This window comes from Paramormyrops kingsleyae, chromosome 20 (genome assembly GCF_048594095.1).
Source record: "Paramormyrops kingsleyae isolate MSU_618 chromosome 20, PKINGS_0.4, whole genome shotgun sequence".
Classification (NCBI taxonomy): domain Eukaryota; kingdom Metazoa; phylum Chordata; class Actinopteri; order Osteoglossiformes; family Mormyridae; genus Paramormyrops; species Paramormyrops kingsleyae.
Genome location: NC_132816.1, coordinates 23,865,706 through 23,887,926, shown reverse-complemented (window position 1 = coordinate 23,887,926; position 22,221 = coordinate 23,865,706).

Below are 22,221 nucleotides of genomic sequence, written 5' to 3'. Positions count from 1 at the left end.
CCTGTGACTTAGGGTTACGGTTGCAGCTGGCACTTAGGGTTATGCTTCCACCTACTACTTAGGGTTATGCTTCCACCTGCTACTTAGGGTTATGCTTCCACCTGCCACTTAGGGTTATGCTTCCACCTGCTACTTAGGGTTATGCTTCCACCTGCCACTTAGGGTTATGCTTCCACCTGCCACTTAGGGTTATGCTTCCACCTGCTACTTAGGGTTATGCTTCCACCTGCCACTTAGGGTTATGCTTCCACCTGCTACTTAGGGTTATGCTTCCACCTGCCACTTAGGGTTATGCTTCCACCTGCTACTTAGGGTTATGCTTCCACCTGCTACTTAGGGTTATGCTTCCACCTGCCACTTAGGGTTATGCTTGCACCTGCTACTTAGGGTTATGGAAAGACAGTTGGCCCAGGCTACCCAGGGTTAGATGCACCTTCCCTGGGTACACTTATGACAAAGGGCCCCTGACCTTATGGACCTCCTAAGACCAGGCAACCTTCTCAAAGGTACCCAGCATTAAGTGCACCATCCCCGGCTACACTTAGGACAAAGGGCCCCTAACTTTAAGGCCCACATACAGTCAGGCTGACAAAGGCCCCCTGACCTTAACAAGCTCATGTCTCATAAACCTTATGGCACCATTCCAATCATACCCTTGAGGCCCACATCTAAGACCAGGGTTCCCTGGGTACACTTATGACAAAGGCCCCTGACCGTAATGACCTCCTAAGACCAGGTAACCATCTGAAAGGTACCCAGGATTCAGTGCACCTTCCCTGGGTACACTTTTGACAAAGGTCCCTAACCTTAATGACCTCCTAAGACCAGGCAACCTTCTCAAAGGTACCCAGGATTCAGTGCACCTTCCCTGTGTACACTTTTGACAGAGGGTCCGCTGGTTCCCGGACTTCCCTGTGACTTAGGGTTACGGTTGCAGCTGGCACTTAGGGTTATGCTTCCACCTACTACTTAGGGTTATGCTTCCACCTGCTACTTAGGGTTATGCTTCCACCTGCCACTTAGGGTTATGCTTCCACCTGCTACTTAGGGTTATGCTTCCACCTGCCACTTAGGGTTATGCTTCCACCTGCTACTTAGGGTTATGCTTCCACCTGCTACTTAGGGTTATGCTTCCACCTGCTACTTAGGGTTATGCTTCCACCTGCTACTTAGGGTTATGGAAAGACAGTTGGCCCAGGCTACCCAGGGTTAGATGCACCTTCCCTGGGTACACTTATGACAAAGGGCCCCTGACCTTATGGACCTCCTAAGACCAGGCAACCTTCTCAAAGGTACCCAGCATTAAGTGCACCATCCCCGGCTACACTTAGGACAAAGGGCCCCTAACTTTAAGGCCCACATACAGTCAGGCTGACAAAGGCCCCCTGACCTTAACAAGCTCATGTCTCATAAACCTTATGGCACCATTCCAATCATACCCTTGAGGCCCACATCTAAGACCAGGGTTCCCTGGGTACACTTATGACAAAGGCCCCTGACCGTAATGACCTCCTAAGACCAGGTAACCATCTGAAAGGTACCCAGGATTCAGTGCACCTTCCCTGGGTACACTTTTGACAAAGGTCCCTAACCTTAATGACCTCCTAAGACCAGGCAACCTTCTCAAAGGTACCCAGGATTCAGTGCACCTTCCCTGTGTACACTTTTGACAGAGGGTCCGCTGGTTCCCGGACTTCCCTGTGACTTAGGGTTACGGTTGCAGCTGGCACTTAGGGTTATGCTTCCACCTACCACTTAGGGTTATGCTTCCACCTGCCACTTAGGGTTATGCTTCCACCTGCCACTTAGGGTTATGCTTCCACCTGCTACTTAGGGTTATGCTTCCACCTGCCACTTAGGGTTATGCTTCCACCTGCTACTTAGGGTTATGCTTCCACCTGCCACTTAGGGTTATGCTTCCACCTGCCACTTAGGGTTATGCTTCCACCTGCCACTTAGGGTTATGCTTCCACCTGCTACTTAGGGTTATGCTTCCACCTGCCACTTAGGGTTATGCTTCCACCTGCCACTTAGGGTTATGCTTCCACCTGCTACTTAGGGTTATGCTTCCACCTGCTACTTAGGGTTATGCTTCCACCTGCCACTTAGGGTTATGCTTCCACCTGCTACTTAGGGTTATGCTTCCACCTGCCACTTAGGGTTATGCTTCCACCTGCTACTTAGGGTTATGCTTCCACCTGCTACTTAGGGTTATGCTTCCACCTGCCACTTAGGGTTATGCTTCCACCTGCTACTTAAGGTTATGGAAAGACAGTCGGCCCAGGACGGGCCTTCCGGGCCCCAGGACCCTGATCTCCATGGGAGCCTTGTGGCCCGAGACTTCAGCCCCCTCCCGACTGCTGTCACCGGCGACCACCCACCCCCCTGAGGTTTACCCCCTTTATGCTCCGCAAGATGGAACTCCGGCCATCTGGTCAACCATTTGCAACTTTGGCCATCTGGTCAACCTTTTGTAAGATATAGAGAGTTGACCAGATATCCCTATTTAACTTACTGCGACTTCAGCCATCTGGTCAACTATTATAAATAAGGCTGTCATATTCGGTGCACCTTCCCTGGGTACACTTATGACAAAGGGCCCCTGACCTTATGGACCTCCTAAGACCAGGTAACCATCTGAAAGGTACCCAGGATTCAGTGCACCTTCCCTGGGTACACTTTTGACAAAGGTCCCTAACCTTAATGACCTCCTAAGACCAGGCAACCTTCTCAAAGGTACCCAGGATTCAGTGCACCTTCCCTGTGTACACTTTTGACAGAGGGTCCGCTGGTTCCCGGACTTCCCTGTGACTTAGGGTTACGGTTGCAGCTGGCACTTAGGGTTATGCTTCCACCTACTACTTAGGGTTATGCTTCCACCTGCTACTTAGGGTTATGCTTCCACCTGCCACTTAGGGTTATGCTTCCACCTGCTACTTAGGGTTATGCTTCCACCTGCCACTTAGGGTTATGCTTCCACCTGCCACTTAGGGTTATGCTTCCACCTGCTACTTAGGGTTATGCTTCCACCTGCCACTTAGGGTTATGCTTCCACCTGCTACTTAGGGTTATGCTTCCACCTGCCACTTAGGGTTATGCTTCCACCTGCTACTTAGGGTTATGCTTCCACCTGCTACTTAGGGTTATGCTTCCACCTGCCACTTAGGGTTATGCTTGCACCTGCTACTTAGGGTTATGGAAAGACAGTTGGCCCAGGCTACCCAGGGTTAGATGCACCTTCCCTGGGTACACTTATGACAAAGGGCCCCTGACCTTATGGACCTCCTAAGACCAGGCAACCTTCTCAAAGGTACCCAGCATTAAGTGCACCATCCCCGGCTACACTTAGGACAAAGGGCCCCTAACTTTAAGGCCCACATACAGTCAGGCTGACAAAGGCCCCCTGACCTTAACAAGCTCATGTCTCATAAACCTTATGGCACCATTCCAATCATACCCTTGAGGCCCACATCTAAGACCAGGGTTCCCTGGGTACACTTATGACAAAGGCCCCTGACCGTAATGACCTCCTAAGACCAGGTAACCATCTGAAAGGTACGCAGGATTCAGTGCACCTTCCCTGGGTACACTTATGACAAAGGTCCCTAACCTTAATGACCTCCTAAGACCAGGCAACCTTCTCAAAGGTACCCAGGATTCAGTGCACCTTCCCTGTGTACACTTTTGACAGAGGGTCCGCTGGTTCCCGGACTTCCCTGTGACTTAGGGTTACGGTTGCAGCTGGCACTTAGGGTTATGCTTCCACCTACTACTTAGGGTTATGCTTCCACCTGCTACTTAGGGTTATGCTTCCACCTGCCACTTAGGGTTATGCTTCCACCTGCTACTTAGGGTTATGCTTCCACCTGCCACTTAGGGTTATGCTTCCACCTGCTACTTAGGGTTATGCTTCCACCTGCCACTTAGGGTTATGCTTCCACCTGCTACTTAGGGTTATGCTTCCACCTGCTACTTAGGGTTATGCTTCCACCTGCCACTTAGGGTTATGCTTCCACCTGCCACTTAGGGTTATGCTTCCACCTGCTACTTAGGGTTATGCTTCCACCTGCTACTTAGGGTTATGCTTCCACCTGCCACTTAGGGTTATGCTTCCACCTGCTACTTAGGGTTATGCTTCCACCTGCCACTTAGGGTTATGCTTCCACCTGCTACTTAGGGTTATGCTTCCACCTGCTACTTAGGGTTATGCTTCCACCTGCCACTTAGGGTTATGCTTCCACCTGCTACTTAAGGTTATGGAAAGACAGTCGGCCCAGGACGGGCCTTCCGGGCCCCAGGACCCTGATCTCCATGGGAGCCTTGTGGCCCGAGACTTCAGCCCCCTCCCGACTGCTGTCACCGGCGACCACCCACCCCCCTGAGGTTTACCCCCTTTATGCTCCGCAAGATGGAACTCCGGCCATCTGGTCAACCATTTGCAACTTTGGCCATCTGGTCAACCTTTTGTAAGATATAGAGAGTTGACCAGATATCCCTATTTAACTTACTGCGACTTCAGCCATCTGGTCAACTATTATAAATAAGGCTGTCATATTCGGTGCACCTTCCCTGGGTACACTTATGACAAAGGGCCCCTGACCTTATGGACCTCCTAAGACCAGGTAACCATCTGAAAGGTACCCAGGATTCAGTGCACCTTCCCTGGGTACACTTTTGACAAAGGTCCCTAACCTTAATGACCTCCTAAGACCAGGCAACCTTCTCAAAGGTACCCAGGATTCAGTGCACCTTCCCTGTGTACACTTTTGACAGAGGGTCCGCTGGTTCCCGGACTTCCCTGTGACTTAGGGTTACGGTTGCAGCTGGCACTTAGGGTTATGCTTCCACCTACTACTTAGGGTTATGCTTCCACCTGCTACTTAGGGTTATGCTTCCACCTGCCACTTAGGGTTATGCTTCCACCTGCTACTTAGGGTTATGCTTCCACCTGCCACTTAGGGTTATGCTTCCACCTGCCACTTAGGGTTATGCTTCCACCTGCTACTTAGGGTTATGCTTCCACCTGCCACTTAGGGTTATGCTTCCACCTGCTACTTAGGGTTATGCTTCCACCTGCCACTTAGGGTTATGCTTCCACCTGCTACTTAGGGTTATGCTTCCACCTGCTACTTAGGGTTATGCTTCCACCTGCCACTTAGGGTTATGCTTGCACCTGCTACTTAGGGTTATGGAAAGACAGTTGGCCCAGGCTACCCAGGGTTAGATGCACCTTCCCTGGGTACACTTATGACAAAGGGCCCCTGACCTTATGGACCTCCTAAGACCAGGCAACCTTCTCAAAGGTACCCAGCATTAAGTGCACCATCCCCGGCTACACTTAGGACAAAGGGCCCCTAACTTTAAGGCCCACATACAGTCAGGCTGACAAAGGCCCCCTGACCTTAACAAGCTCATGTCTCATAAACCTTATGGCACCATTCCAATCATACCCTTGAGGCCCACATCTAAGACCAGGGTTCCCTGGGTACACTTATGACAAAGGCCCCTGACCGTAATGACCTCCTAAGACCAGGTAACCATCTGAAAGGTACCCAGGATTCAGTGCACCTTCCCTGGGTACACTTTTGACAAAGGTCCCTAACCTTAATGACCTCCTAAGACCAGGCAACCTTCTCAAAGGTACCCAGGATTCAGTGCACCTTCCCTGTGTACACTTTTGACAGAGGGTCCGCTGGTTCCCGGACTTCCCTGTGACTTAGGGTTACGGTTGCAGCTGGCACTTAGGGTTATGCTTCCACCTACTACTTAGGGTTATGCTTCCACCTGCTACTTAGGGTTATGCTTCCACCTGCCACTTAGGGTTATGCTTCCACCTGCTACTTAGGGTTATGCTTCCACCTGCCACTTAGGGTTATGCTTCCACCTGCCACTTAGGGTTATGCTTCCACCTGCTACTTAGGGTTATGCTTCCACCTGCCACTTAGGGTTATGCTTCCACCTGCTACTTAGGGTTATGCTTCCACCTGCCACTTAGGGTTATGCTTCCACCTGCTACTTAGGGTTATGCTTCCACCTGCTACTTAGGGTTATGCTTCCACCTGCCACTTAGGGTTATGCTTGCACCTGCTACTTAGGGTTATGGAAAGACAGTTGGCCCAGGCTACCCAGGGTTAGATGCACCTTCCCTGGGTACACTTATGACAAAGGGCCCCTGACCTTATGGACCTCCTAAGACCAGGCAACCTTCTCAAAGGTACCCAGCATTAAGTGCACCATCCCCGGCTACACTTAGGACAAAGGGCCCCTAACTTTAAGGCCCACATACAGTCAGGCTGACAAAGGCCCCCTGACCTTAACAAGCTCATGTCTCATAAACCTTATGGCACCATTCCAATCATACCCTTGAGGCCCACATCTAAGACCAGGGTTCCCTGGGTACACTTATGACAAAGGCCCCTGACCGTAATGACCTCCTAAGACCAGGTAACCATCTGAAAGGTACGCAGGATTCAGTGCACCTTCCCTGGGTACACTTATGACAAAGGTCCCTAACCTTAATGACCTCCTAAGACCAGGCAACCTTCTCAAAGGTACCCAGGATTCAGTGCACCTTCCCTGTGTACACTTTTGACAGAGGGTCCGCTGGTTCCCGGACTTCCCTGTGACTTAGGGTTACGGTTGCAGCTGGCACTTAGGGTTATGCTTCCACCTACTACTTAGGGTTATGCTTCCACCTGCTACTTAGGGTTATGCTTCCACCTGCCACTTAGGGTTATGCTTCCACCTGCTACTTAGGGTTATGCTTCCACCTGCCACTTAGGGTTATGCTTCCACCTGCTACTTAGGGTTATGCTTCCACCTGCCACTTAGGGTTATGCTTCCACCTGCTACTTAGGGTTATGCTTCCACCTGCTACTTAGGGTTATGCTTCCACCTGCCACTTAGGGTTATGCTTGCACCTGCTACTTAGGGTTATGGAAAGACAGTTGGCCCAGGCTACCCAGGGTTAGATGCACCTTCCCTGGGTACACTTATGACAAAGGGCCCCTGACCTTATGGACCTCCTAAGACCAGGCAACCTTCTCAAAGGTACCCAGCATTAAGTGCACCATCCCCGGCTACACTTAGGACAAAGGGCCCCTAACTTTAAGGCCCACATACAGTCAGGCTGACAAAGGCCCCCTGACCTTAACAAGCTCATGTCTCATAAACCTTATGGCACCATTCCAATCATACCCTTGAGGCCCACATCTAAGACCAGGGTTCCCTGGGTACACTTATGACAAAGGCCCCTGACCGTAATGACCTCCTAAGACCAGGTAACCATCTGAAAGGTACCCAGGATTCAGTGCACCTTCCCTGGGTACACTTTTGACAAAGGTCCCTAACCTTAATGACCTCCTAAGACCAGGCAACCTTCTCAAAGGTACCCAGGATTCAGTGCACCTTCCCTGTGTACACTTTTGACAGAGGGTCCGCTGGTTCCCGGACTTCCCTGTGACTTAGGGTTACGGTTGCAGCTGGCACTTAGGGTTATGCTTCCACCTACCACTTAGGGTTATGCTTCCACCTGCCACTTAGGGTTATGCTTCCACCTGCCACTTAGGGTTATGCTTCCACCTGCTACTTAGGGTTATGCTTCCACCTGCCACTTAGGGTTATGCTTCCACCTGCTACTTAGGGTTATGCTTCCACCTGCCACTTAGGGTTATGCTTCCACCTGCCACTTAGGGTTATGCTTCCACCTGCCACTTAGGGTTATGCTTCCACCTGCTACTTAGGGTTATGCTTCCACCTGCCACTTAGGGTTATGCTTCCACCTGCCACTTAGGGTTATGCTTCCACCTGCTACTTAGGGTTATGCTTCCACCTGCTACTTAGGGTTATGCTTCCACCTGCCACTTAGGGTTATGCTTCCACCTGCTACTTAGGGTTATGCTTCCACCTGCCACTTAGGGTTATGCTTCCACCTGCTACTTAGGGTTATGCTTCCACCTGCTACTTAGGGTTATGCTTCCACCTGCCACTTAGGGTTATGCTTCCACCTGCTACTTAAGGTTATGGAAAGACAGTCGGCCCAGGACGGGCCTTCCGGGCCCCAGGACCCTGATCTCCATGGGAGCCTTGTGGCCCGAGACTTCAGCCCCCTCCCGACTGCTGTCACCGGCGACCACCCACCCCCCTGAGGTTTACCCCCTTTATGCTCCGCAAGATGGAACTCCGGCCATCTGGTCAACCATTTGCAACTTTGGCCATCTGGTCAACCTTTTGTAAGATATAGAGAGTTGACCAGATATCCCTATTTAACTTACTGCGACTTCAGCCATCTGGTCAACTATTATAAATAAGGCTGTCATATTCGGTGCACCTTCCCTGGGTACACTTATGACAAAGGGCCCCTGACCTTATGGACCTCCTAAGACCAGGTAACCATCTGAAAGGTACCCAGGATTCAGTGCACCTTCCCTGGGTACACTTTTGACAAAGGTCCCTAACCTTAATGACCTCCTAAGACCAGGCAACCTTCTCAAAGGTACCCAGGATTCAGTGCACCTTCCCTGTGTACACTTTTGACAGAGGGTCCGCTGGTTCCCGGACTTCCCTGTGACTTAGGGTTACGGTTGCAGCTGGCACTTAGGGTTATGCTTCCACCTACTACTTAGGGTTATGCTTCCACCTGCTACTTAGGGTTATGCTTCCACCTGCCACTTAGGGTTATGCTTCCACCTGCTACTTAGGGTTATGCTTCCACCTGCCACTTAGGGTTATGCTTCCACCTGCCACTTAGGGTTATGCTTCCACCTGCTACTTAGGGTTATGCTTCCACCTGCCACTTAGGGTTATGCTTCCACCTGCTACTTAGGGTTATGCTTCCACCTGCCACTTAGGGTTATGCTTCCACCTGCTACTTAGGGTTATGCTTCCACCTGCTACTTAGGGTTATGCTTCCACCTGCCACTTAGGGTTATGCTTGCACCTGCTACTTAGGGTTATGGAAAGACAGTTGGCCCAGGCTACCCAGGGTTAGATGCACCTTCCCTGGGTACACTTATGACAAAGGGCCCCTGACCTTATGGACCTCCTAAGACCAGGCAACCTTCTCAAAGGTACCCAGCATTAAGTGCACCATCCCCGGCTACACTTAGGACAAAGGGCCCCTAACTTTAAGGCCCACATACAGTCAGGCTGACAAAGGCCCCCTGACCTTAACAAGCTCATGTCTCATAAACCTTATGGCACCATTCCAATCATACCCTTGAGGCCCACATCTAAGACCAGGGTTCCCTGGGTACACTTATGACAAAGGCCCCTGACCGTAATGACCTCCTAAGACCAGGTAACCATCTGAAAGGTACCCAGGATTCAGTGCACCTTCCCTGGGTACACTTTTGACAAAGGTCCCTAACCTTAATGACCTCCTAAGACCAGGCAACCTTCTCAAAGGTACCCAGGATTCAGTGCACCTTCCCTGTGTACACTTTTGACAGAGGGTCCGCTGGTTCCCGGACTTCCCTGTGACTTAGGGTTACGGTTGCAGCTGGCACTTAGGGTTATGCTTCCACCTACTACTTAGGGTTATGCTTCCACCTGCTACTTAGGGTTATGCTTCCACCTGCCACTTAGGGTTATGCTTCCACCTGCTACTTAGGGTTATGCTTCCACCTGCCACTTAGGGTTATGCTTCCACCTGCTACTTAGGGTTATGCTTCCACCTGCTACTTAGGGTTATGCTTCCACCTGCTACTTAGGGTTATGCTTCCACCTGCTACTTAGGGTTATGGAAAGACAGTTGGCCCAGGCTACCCAGGGTTAGATGCACCTTCCCTGGGTACACTTATGACAAAGGGCCCCTGACCTTATGGACCTCCTAAGACCAGGCAACCTTCTCAAAGGTACCCAGCATTAAGTGCACCATCCCCGGCTACACTTAGGACAAAGGGCCCCTAACTTTAAGGCCCACATACAGTCAGGCTGACAAAGGCCCCCTGACCTTAACAAGCTCATGTCTCATAAACCTTATGGCACCATTCCAATCATACCCTTGAGGCCCACATCTAAGACCAGGGTTCCCTGGGTACACTTATGACAAAGGCCCCTGACCGTAATGACCTCCTAAGACCAGGTAACCATCTGAAAGGTACCCAGGATTCAGTGCACCTTCCCTGGGTACACTTTTGACAAAGGTCCCTAACCTTAATGACCTCCTAAGACCAGGCAACCTTCTCAAAGGTACCCAGGATTCAGTGCACCTTCCCTGTGTACACTTTTGACAGAGGGTCCGCTGGTTCCCGGACTTCCCTGTGACTTAGGGTTACGGTTGCAGCTGGCACTTAGGGTTATGCTTCCACCTACCACTTAGGGTTATGCTTCCACCTGCCACTTAGGGTTATGCTTCCACCTGCCACTTAGGGTTATGCTTCCACCTGCTACTTAGGGTTATGCTTCCACCTGCCACTTAGGGTTATGCTTCCACCTGCTACTTAGGGTTATGCTTCCACCTGCCACTTAGGGTTATGCTTCCACCTGCCACTTAGGGTTATGCTTCCACCTGCCACTTAGGGTTATGCTTCCACCTGCTACTTAGGGTTATGCTTCCACCTGCCACTTAGGGTTATGCTTCCACCTGCCACTTAGGGTTATGCTTCCACCTGCTACTTAGGGTTATGCTTCCACCTGCTACTTAGGGTTATGCTTCCACCTGCCACTTAGGGTTATGCTTCCACCTGCTACTTAGGGTTATGCTTCCACCTGCCACTTAGGGTTATGCTTCCACCTGCTACTTAGGGTTATGCTTCCACCTGCTACTTAGGGTTATGCTTCCACCTGCCACTTAGGGTTATGCTTGCACCTGCTACTTAGGGTTATGGAAAGACAGTTGGCCCAGGCTACCCAGGGTTAGATGCACCTTCCCTGGGTACACTTATGACAAAGGGCCCCTGACCTTATGGACCTCCTAAGACCAGGCAACCTTCTCAAAGGTACCCAGCATTAAGTGCACCATCCCCGGCTACACTTAGGACAAAGGGCCCCTAACTTTAAGGCCCACATACAGTCAGGCTGACAAAGGCCCCCTGACCTTAACAAGCTCATGTCTCATAAACCTTATGGCACCATTCCAATCATACCCTTGAGGCCCACATCTAAGACCAGGGTTCCCTGGGTACACTTATGACAAAGGCCCCTGACCGTAATGACCTCCTAAGACCAGGTAACCATCTGAAAGGTACCCAGGATTCAGTGCACCTTCCCTGGGTACACTTTTGACAAAGGTCCCTAACCTTAATGACCTCCTAAGACCAGGCAACCTTCTCAAAGGTACCCAGGATTCAGTGCACCTTCCCTGTGTACACTTTTGACAGAGGGTCCGCTGGTTCCCGGACTTCCCTGTGACTTAGGGTTACGGTTGCAGCTGGCACTTAGGGTTATGCTTCCACCTACTACTTAGGGTTATGCTTCCACCTGCTACTTAGGGTTATGCTTCCACCTGCCACTTAGGGTTATGCTTCCACCTGCTACTTAGGGTTATGCTTCCACCTGCCACTTAGGGTTATGCTTCCACCTGCCACTTAGGGTTATGCTTCCACCTGCTACTTAGGGTTATGCTTCCACCTGCCACTTAGGGTTATGCTTCCACCTGCTACTTAGGGTTATGCTTCCACCTGCCACTTAGGGTTATGCTTCCACCTGCTACTTAGGGTTATGCTTCCACCTGCTACTTAGGGTTATGCTTCCACCTGCCACTTAGGGTTATGCTTGCACCTGCTACTTAGGGTTATGGAAAGACAGTTGGCCCAGGCTACCCAGGGTTAGATGCACCTTCCCTGGGTACACTTATGACAAAGGGCCCCTGACCTTATGGACCTCCTAAGACCAGGCAACCTTCTCAAAGGTACCCAGCATTAAGTGCACCATCCCCGGCTACACTTAGGACAAAGGGCCCCTAACTTTAAGGCCCACATACAGTCAGGCTGACAAAGGCCCCCTGACCTTAACAAGCTCATGTCTCATAAACCTTATGGCACCATTCCAATCATACCCTTGAGGCCCACATCTAAGACCAGGGTTCCCTGGGTACACTTATGACAAAGGCCCCTGACCGTAATGACCTCCTAAGACCAGGTAACCATCTGAAAGGTACCCAGGATTCAGTGCACCTTCCCTGGGTACACTTTTGACAAAGGTCCCTAACCTTAATGACCTCCTAAGACCAGGCAACCTTCTCAAAGGTACCCAGGATTCAGTGCACCTTCCCTGTGTACACTTTTGACAGAGGGTCCGCTGGTTCCCGGACTTCCCTGTGACTTAGGGTTACGGTTGCAGCTGGCACTTAGGGTTATGCTTCCACCTACTACTTAGGGTTATGCTTCCACCTGCTACTTAGGGTTATGCTTCCACCTGCCACTTAGGGTTATGCTTCCACCTGCTACTTAGGGTTATGCTTCCACCTGCCACTTAGGGTTATGCTTCCACCTGCTACTTAGGGTTATGCTTCCACCTGCTACTTAGGGTTATGCTTCCACCTGCTACTTAGGGTTATGCTTCCACCTGCTACTTAGGGTTATGGAAAGACAGTTGGCCCAGGCTACCCAGGGTTAGATGCACCTTCCCTGGGTACACTTATGACAAAGGGCCCCTGACCTTATGGACCTCCTAAGACCAGGCAACCTTCTCAAAGGTACCCAGCATTAAGTGCACCATCCCCGGCTACACTTAGGACAAAGGGCCCCTAACTTTAAGGCCCACATACAGTCAGGCTGACAAAGGCCCCCTGACCTTAACAAGCTCATGTCTCATAAACCTTATGGCACCATTCCAATCATACCCTTGAGGCCCACATCTAAGACCAGGGTTCCCTGGGTACACTTATGACAAAGGCCCCTGACCGTAATGACCTCCTAAGACCAGGTAACCATCTGAAAGGTACCCAGGATTCAGTGCACCTTCCCTGGGTACACTTTTGACAAAGGTCCCTAACCTTAATGACCTCCTAAGACCAGGCAACCTTCTCAAAGGTACCCAGGATTCAGTGCACCTTCCCTGTGTACACTTTTGACAGAGGGTCCGCTGGTTCCCGGACTTCCCTGTGACTTAGGGTTACGGTTGCAGCTGGCACTTAGGGTTATGCTTCCACCTACCACTTAGGGTTATGCTTCCACCTGCCACTTAGGGTTATGCTTCCACCTGCCACTTAGGGTTATGCTTCCACCTGCTACTTAGGGTTATGCTTCCACCTGCCACTTAGGGTTATGCTTCCACCTGCTACTTAGGGTTATGCTTCCACCTGCCACTTAGGGTTATGCTTCCACCTGCCACTTAGGGTTATGCTTCCACCTGCCACTTAGGGTTATGCTTCCACCTGCTACTTAGGGTTATGCTTCCACCTGCCACTTAGGGTTATGCTTCCACCTGCCACTTAGGGTTATGCTTCCACCTGCTACTTAGGGTTATGCTTCCACCTGCTACTTAGGGTTATGCTTCCACCTGCCACTTAGGGTTATGCTTCCACCTGCTACTTAGGGTTATGCTTCCACCTGCCACTTAGGGTTATGCTTCCACCTGCTACTTAGGGTTATGCTTCCACCTGCTACTTAGGGTTATGCTTCCACCTGCCACTTAGGGTTATGCTTCCACCTGCTACTTAAGGTTATGGAAAGACAGTCGGCCCAGGACGGGCCTTCCGGGCCCCAGGACCCTGATCTCCATGGGAGCCTTGTGGCCCGAGACTTCAGCCCCCTCCCGACTGCTGTCACCGGCGACCACCCACCCCCCTGAGGTTTACCCCCTTTATGCTCCGCAAGATGGAACTCCGGCCATCTGGTCAACCATTTGCAACTTTGGCCATCTGGTCAACCTTTTGTAAGATATAGAGAGTTGACCAGATATCCCTATTTAACTTACTGCGACTTCAGCCATCTGGTCAACTATTATAAATAAGGCTGTCATATTCGGTGCACCTTCCCTGGGTACACTTATGACAAAGGGCCCCTGACCTTATGGACCTCCTAAGACCAGGTAACCATCTGAAAGGTACCCAGGATTCAGTGCACCTTCCCTGGGTACACTTTTGACAAAGGTCCCTAACCTTAATGACCTCCTAAGACCAGGCAACCTTCTCAAAGGTACCCAGGATTCAGTGCACCTTCCCTGTGTACACTTTTGACAGAGGGTCCGCTGGTTCCCGGACTTCCCTGTGACTTAGGGTTACGGTTGCAGCTGGCACTTAGGGTTATGCTTCCACCTACTACTTAGGGTTATGCTTCCACCTGCTACTTAGGGTTATGCTTCCACCTGCCACTTAGGGTTATGCTTCCACCTGCTACTTAGGGTTATGCTTCCACCTGCCACTTAGGGTTATGCTTCCACCTGCCACTTAGGGTTATGCTTCCACCTGCTACTTAGGGTTATGCTTCCACCTGCCACTTAGGGTTATGCTTCCACCTGCTACTTAGGGTTATGCTTCCACCTGCCACTTAGGGTTATGCTTCCACCTGCTACTTAGGGTTATGCTTCCACCTGCTACTTAGGGTTATGCTTCCACCTGCCACTTAGGGTTATGCTTGCACCTGCTACTTAGGGTTATGGAAAGACAGTTGGCCCAGGCTACCCAGGGTTAGATGCACCTTCCCTGGGTACACTTATGACAAAGGGCCCCTGACCTTATGGACCTCCTAAGACCAGGCAACCTTCTCAAAGGTACCCAGCATTAAGTGCACCATCCCCGGCTACACTTAGGACAAAGGGCCCCTAACTTTAAGGCCCACATACAGTCAGGCTGACAAAGGCCCCCTGACCTTAACAAGCTCATGTCTCATAAACCTTATGGCACCATTCCAATCATACCCTTGAGGCCCACATCTAAGACCAGGGTTCCCTGGGTACACTTATGACAAAGGCCCCTGACCGTAATGACCTCCTAAGACCAGGTAACCATCTGAAAGGTACCCAGGATTCAGTGCACCTTCCCTGGGTACACTTTTGACAAAGGTCCCTAACCTTAATGACCTCCTAAGACCAGGCAACCTTCTCAAAGGTACCCAGGATTCAGTGCACCTTCCCTGTGTACACTTTTGACAGAGGGTCCGCTGGTTCCCGGACTTCCCTGTGACTTAGGGTTACGGTTGCAGCTGGCACTTAGGGTTATGCTTCCACCTACTACTTAGGGTTATGCTTCCACCTGCTACTTAGGGTTATGCTTCCACCTGCCACTTAGGGTTATGCTTCCACCTGCTACTTAGGGTTATGCTTCCACCTGCCACTTAGGGTTATGCTTCCACCTGCTACTTAGGGTTATGCTTCCACCTGCTACTTAGGGTTATGCTTCCACCTGCTACTTAGGGTTATGCTTCCACCTGCTACTTAGGGTTATGGAAAGACAGTTGGCCCAGGCTACCCAGGGTTAGATGCACCTTCCCTGGGTACACTTATGACAAAGGGCCCCTGACCTTATGGACCTCCTAAGACCAGGCAACCTTCTCAAAGGTACCCAGCATTAAGTGCACCATCCCCGGCTACACTTAGGACAAAGGGCCCCTAACTTTAAGGCCCACATACAGTCAGGCTGACAAAGGCCCCCTGACCTTAACAAGCTCATGTCTCATAAACCTTATGGCACCATTCCAATCATACCCTTGAGGCCCACATCTAAGACCAGGGTTCCCTGGGTACACTTATGACAAAGGCCCCTGACCGTAATGACCTCCTAAGACCAGGTAACCATCTGAAAGGTACCCAGGATTCAGTGCACCTTCCCTGGGTACACTTTTGACAAAGGTCCCTAACCTTAATGACCTCCTAAGACCAGGCAACCTTCTCAAAGGTACCCAGGATTCAGTGCACCTTCCCTGTGTACACTTTTGACAGAGGGTCCGCTGGTTCCCGGACTTCCCTGTGACTTAGGGTTACGGTTGCAGCTGGCACTTAGGGTTATGCTTCCACCTACCACTTAGGGTTATGCTTCCACCTGCCACTTAGGGTTATGCTTCCACCTGCCACTTAGGGTTATGCTTCCACCTGCTACTTAGGGTTATGCTTCCACCTGCCACTTAGGGTTATGCTTCCACCTGCTACTTAGGGTTATGCTTCCACCTGCCACTTAGGGTTATGCTTCCACCTGCCACTTAGGGTTATGCTTCCACCTGCCACTTAGGGTTATGCTTCCACCTGCTACTTAGGGTTATGCTTCCACCTGCCACTTAGGGTTATGCTTCCACCTGCCACTTAGGGTTATGCTTCCACCTGCTACTTAGGGTTATGCTTCCACCTGCTACTTAGGGTTATGCTTCCACCTGCCACTTAGGGTTATGCTTCCACCTGCTACTTAGGGTTATGCTTCCACCTGCCACTTAGGGTTATGCTTCCACCTGCTACTTAGGGTTATGCTTCCACCTGCTACTTAGGGTTATGCTTCCACCTGCCACTTAGGGTTATGCTTCCACCTGCTACTTAAGGTTATGGAAAGACAGTCGGCCCAGGACGGGCCTTCCGGGCCCCAGGACCCTGATCTCCATGGGAGCCTTGTGGCCCGAGACTTCAGCCCCCTCCCGACTGCTGTCACCGGCGACCACCCACCCCCCTGAGGTTTACCCCCTTTATGCTCCGCAAGATGGAACTCCGGCCATCTGGTCAACCATTTGCAACTTTGGCCATCTGGTCAACCTTTTGTAAGATATAGAGAGTTGACCAGATATCCCTATTTAACTTACTGCGACTTCAGCCATCTGGTCAACTATTATAAATAAGGCTGTCATATTCGGTGCACCTTCCCTGGGTACACTTATGACAAAGGGCCCCTGACCTTATGGACCTCCTAAGACCAGGTAACCATCTGAAAGGTACCCAGGATTCAGTGCACCTTCCCTGGGTACACTTTTGACAAAGGTCCCTAACCTTAATGACCTCCTAAGACCAGGCAACCTTCTCAAAGGTACCCAGGATTCAGTGCACCTTCCCTGTGTACACTTTTGACAGAGGGTCCGCTGGTTCCCGGACTTCCCTGTGACTTAGGGTTACGGTTGCAGCTGGCACTTAGGGTTATGCTTCCACCTACTACTTAGGGTTATGCTTCCACCTGCTACTTAGGGTTATGCTTCCACCTGCCACTTAGGGTTATGCTTCCACCTGCTACTTAGGGTTATGCTTCCACCTGCCACTTAGGGTTATGCTTCCACCTGCCACTTAGGGTTATGCTTCCACCTGCTACTTAGGGTTATGCTTCCACCTGCCACTTAGGGTTATGCTTCCACCTGCTACTTAGGGTTATGCTTCCACCTGCCACTTAGGGTTATGCTTCCACCTGCTACTTAGGGTTATGCTTCCACCTGCTACTTAGGGTTATGCTTCCACCTGCCACTTAGGGTTATGCTTGCACCTGCTACTTAGGGTTATGGAAAGACAGTTGGCCCAGGCTACCCAGGGTTAGATGCACCTTCCCTGGGTACACTTATGACAAAGGGCCCCTGACCTTATGGACCTCCTAAGACCAGGCAACCTTCTCAAAGGTACCCAGCATTAAGTGCACCATCCCCGGCTACACTTAGGACAAAGGGCCCCTAACTTTAAGGCCCACATACAGTCAGGCTGACAAAGGCCCCCTGACCTTAACAAGCTCATGTCTCATAAACCTTATGGCACCATTCCAATCATACCCTTGAGGCCCACATCTAAGACCAGGGTTCCCTGGGTACACTTATGACAAAGGCCCCTGACCGTAATGACCTCCTAAGACCAGGTAACCATCTGAAAGGTACGCAGGATTCAGTGCACCTTCCCTGGGTACACTTATGACAAAGGTCCCTAACCTTAATGACCTCCTAAGACCAGGCAACCTTCTCAAAGGTACCCAGGATTCAGTGCACCTTCCCTGTGTACACTTTTGACAGAGGGTCCGCTGGTTCCCGGACTTCCCTGTGACTTAGGGTTACGGTTGCAGCTGGCACTTAGGGTTATGCTTCCACCTACTACTTAGGGTTATGCTTCCACCTGCTACTTAGGGTTATGCTTCCACCTGCCACTTAGGGTTATGCTTCCACCTGCTACTTAGGGTTATGCTTCCACCTGCCACTTAGGGTTATGCTTCCACCTGCTACTTAGGGTTATGCTTCCACCTGCCACTTAGGGTTATGCTTCCACCTGCTACTTAGGGTTATGCTTCCACCTGCTACTTAGGGTTATGCTTCCACCTGCCACTTAGGGTTATGCTTGCACCTGCTACTTAGGGTTATGGAAAGACAGTTGGCCCAGGCTACCCAGGGTTAGATGCACCTTCCCTGGGTACACTTATGACAAAGGGCCCCTGACCTTATGGACCTCCTAAGACCAGGCAACCTTCTCAAAGGTACCCAGCATTAAGTGCACCATCCCCGGCTACACTTAGGACAAAGGGCCCCTAACTTTAAGGCCCACATACAGTCAGGCTGACAAAGGCCCCCTGACCTTAACAAGCTCATGTCTCATAAACCTTATGGCACCATTCCAATCATACCCTTGAGGCCCACATCTAAGACCAGGGTTCCCTGGGTACACTTATGACAAAGGCCCCTGACCGTAATGACCTCCTAAGACCAGGTAACCATCTGAAAGGTACCCAGGATTCAGTGCACCTTCCCTGGGTACACTTTTGACAAAGGTCCCTAACCTTAATGACCTCCTAAGACCAGGCAACCTTCTCAAAGGTACCCAGGATTCAGTGCACCTTCCCTGTGTACACTTTTGACAGAGGGTCCGCTGGTTCCCGGACTTCCCTGTGACTTAGGGTTACGGTTGCAGCTGGCACTTAGGGTTATGCTTCCACCTACCACTTAGGGTTATGCTTCCACCTGCCACTTAGGGTTATGCTTCCACCTGCCACTTAGGGTTATGCTTCCACCTGCTACTTAGGGTTATGCTTCCACCTGCCACTTAGGGTTATGCTTCCACCTGCTACTTAGGGTTATGCTTCCACCTGCCACTTAGGGTTATGCTTCCACCTGCCACTTAGGGTTATGCTTCCACCTGCCACTTAGGGTTATGCTTCCACCTGCTACTTAGGGTTATGCTTCCACCTGCCACTTAGGGTTATGCTTCCACCTGCCACTTAGGGTTATGCTTCCACCTGCTACTTAGGGTTATGCTTCCACCTGCTACTTAGGGTTATGCTTCCACCTGCCACTTAGGGTTATGCTTCCACCTGCTACTTAGGGTTATGCTTCCACCTGCCACTTAGGGTTATGCTTCCACCTGCTACTTAGGGTTATGCTTCCACCTGCTACTTAGGGTTATGCTTCCACCTGCCACTTAGGGTTATGCTTCCACCTGCTACTTAAGGTTATGGAAAGACAGTCGGCCCAGGACGGGCCTTCCGGGCCCCAGGACCCTGATCTCCATGGGAGCCTTGTGGCCCGAGACTTCAGCCCCCTCCCGACTGCTGTCACCGGCGACCACCCACCCCCCTGAGGTTTACCCCCTTTATGCTCCGCAAGATGGAACTCCGGCCATCTGGTCAACCATTTGCAACTTTGGCCATCTGGTCAACCTTTTGTAAGATATAGAGAGTTGACCAGATATCCCTATTTAACTTACTGCGACTTCAGCCATCTGGTCAACTATTATAAATAAGGCTGTCATATTCGGTGCACCTTCCCTGGGTACACTTATGACAAAGGGCCCCTGACCTTATGGACCTCCTAAGACCAGGTAACCATCTGAAAGGTACCCAGGATTCAGTGCACCTTCCCTGGGTACACTTTTGACAAAGGTCCCTAACCTTAATGACCTCCTAAGACCAGGCAACCTTCTCAAAGGTACCCAGGATTCAGTGCACCTTCCCTGTGTACACTTTTGACAGAGGGTCCGCTGGTTCCCGGACTTCCCTGTGACTTAGGGTTACGGTTGCAGCTGGCACTTAGGGTTATGCTTCCACCTACTACTTAGGGTTATGCTTCCACCTGCTACTTAGGGTTATGCTTCCACCTGCCACTTAGGGTTATGCTTCCACCTGCTACTTAGGGTTATGCTTCCACCTGCCACTTAGGGTTATGCTTCCACCTGCCACTTAGGGTTATGCTTCCACCTGCTACTTAGGGTTATGCTTCCACCTGCCACTTAGGGTTATGCTTCCACCTGCTACTTAGGGTTATGCTTCCACCTGCCACTTAGGGTTATGCTTCCACCTGCTACTTAGGGTTATGCTTCCACCTGCTACTTAGGGTTATGCTTCCACCTGCCACTTAGGGTTATGCTTGCACCTGCTACTTAGGGTTATGGAAAGACAGTTGGCCCAGGCTACCCAGGGTTAGATGCACCTTCCCTGGGTACACTTATGACAAAGGGCCCCTGACCTTATGGACCTCCTAAGACCAGGCAACCTTCTCAAAGGTACCCAGCATTAAGTGCACCATCCCCGGCTACACTTAGGACAAAGGGCCCCTAACTTTAAGGCCCACATACAGTCAGGCTGACAAAGGCCCCCTGACCTTAACAAGCTCATGTCTCATAAACCTTATGGCACCATTCCAATCATACCCTTGAGGCCCACATCTAAGACCAGGGTTCCCTGGGTACACTTATGACAAAGGCCCCTGACCGTAATGACCTCCTAAGACCAGGTAACCATCTGAAAGGTACGCAGGATTCAGTGCACCTTCCCTGGGTACACTTATGACAAAGGTCCCTAACCTTAATGACCTCCTAAGACCAGGCAACCTTCTCAAAGGTACCCAGGATTCAGTGCACCTTCCCTGTGTACACTTTTGACAGAGGGTCCGCTGGTTCCCGGACTTCCCTGTGACTTAGGGTTACGGTTGCAGCTGGCACTTAGGGTTATGCTTCCACCTACTACTTAGGGTTATGCTTCCACCTGCTACTTAGGGTTATGCTTCCACCTGCCACTTAGGGTTATGCTTCCACCTGCTACTTAGGGTTATGCTTCCACCTGCCACTTAGGGTTATGCTTCCACCTGCTACTTAGGGTTATGCTTCCACCTGCCACTTAGGGTTATGCTTCCACCTGCTACTTAGGGTTATGCTTCCACCTGCTACTTAGGGTTATGCTTCCACCTGCCACTTAGGGTTATGCTTGCACCTGCTACTTAGGGTTATGGAAAGACAGTTGGCCCAGGCTACCCAGGGTTAGATGCACCTTCCCTGGGTACACTTATGACAAAGGGCCCCTGACCTTATGGACCTCCTAAGACCAGGCAACCTTCTCAAAGGTACCCAGCATTAAGTGCACCATCCCCGGCTACACTTAGGACAAAGGGCCCCTAACTTTAAGGCCCACATACAGTCAGGCTGACAAAGGCCCCCTGACCTTAACAAGCTCATGTCTCATAAACCTTATGGCACCATTCCAATCATACCCTTGAGGCCCACATCTAAGACCAGGGTTCCCTGGGTACACTTATGACAAAGGCCCCTGACCGTAATGACCTCCTAAGACCAGGTAACCATCTGAAAGGTACCCAGGATTCAGTGCACCTTCCCTGGGTACACTTTTGACAAAGGTCCCTAACCTTAATGACCTCCTAAGACCAGGCATCCTTCTTCTCCATCACCCCTGGAAAAACAAATATAAAAAGGACCACAGTTAATATTTTAAACCACAGTTGGGGAATGGACGGTGTGCGCGCAAGCAGGTGGATGCACCGATGGACCCGAATTGGCCAGTGCCTTCCTGTGGCCCTGGGACGCTGGGGTCACAGGCCCTGGGGTCTCTAACCACAATTCATAACCCTAACCTAAACCCTAACCATAACCCGAAACGGAAATACTGAGCCCTTGGTGGGGAAATAACCTGAAACAAGAATAAAAAGGCTGATAATTACCTGTCTACGTCGCCGCTCCTCCATCTGCTCCTCCGGTCCACTTACCTGATGTCTTGCACTCTCCTACATCCATCTTCTCCCTCACCCATGGAAAAACAAAAATTAAAGCACCACAGTTAATATTTTAAGCCCCAGTTGGGGAATAGACGGTGTGTGCGCAAGCGGGTGGATGCACCGATGGACCCGATTTGGCCAGTGCATTCATGTGGCCCTGGGACGCTGGGGTCACAGGCCCTGGGGTTTCTAACCACAATTCATAACCCTAACCTAAACCCTAACCTAAACCTTAACCATAACCCGAAACGGAAATACTGAGCCCTTGGTGGGGAAATAACCTGAAACAAGAATAAAAAGGCTGATAATTACCTGTCTACGTCGCCGCTCCTCCATCTGCTCCTCCGGTCCACTTACCTGATGTCTTGCACTCTCCTACATCCATCTTCTCCATCACCCATGGAAA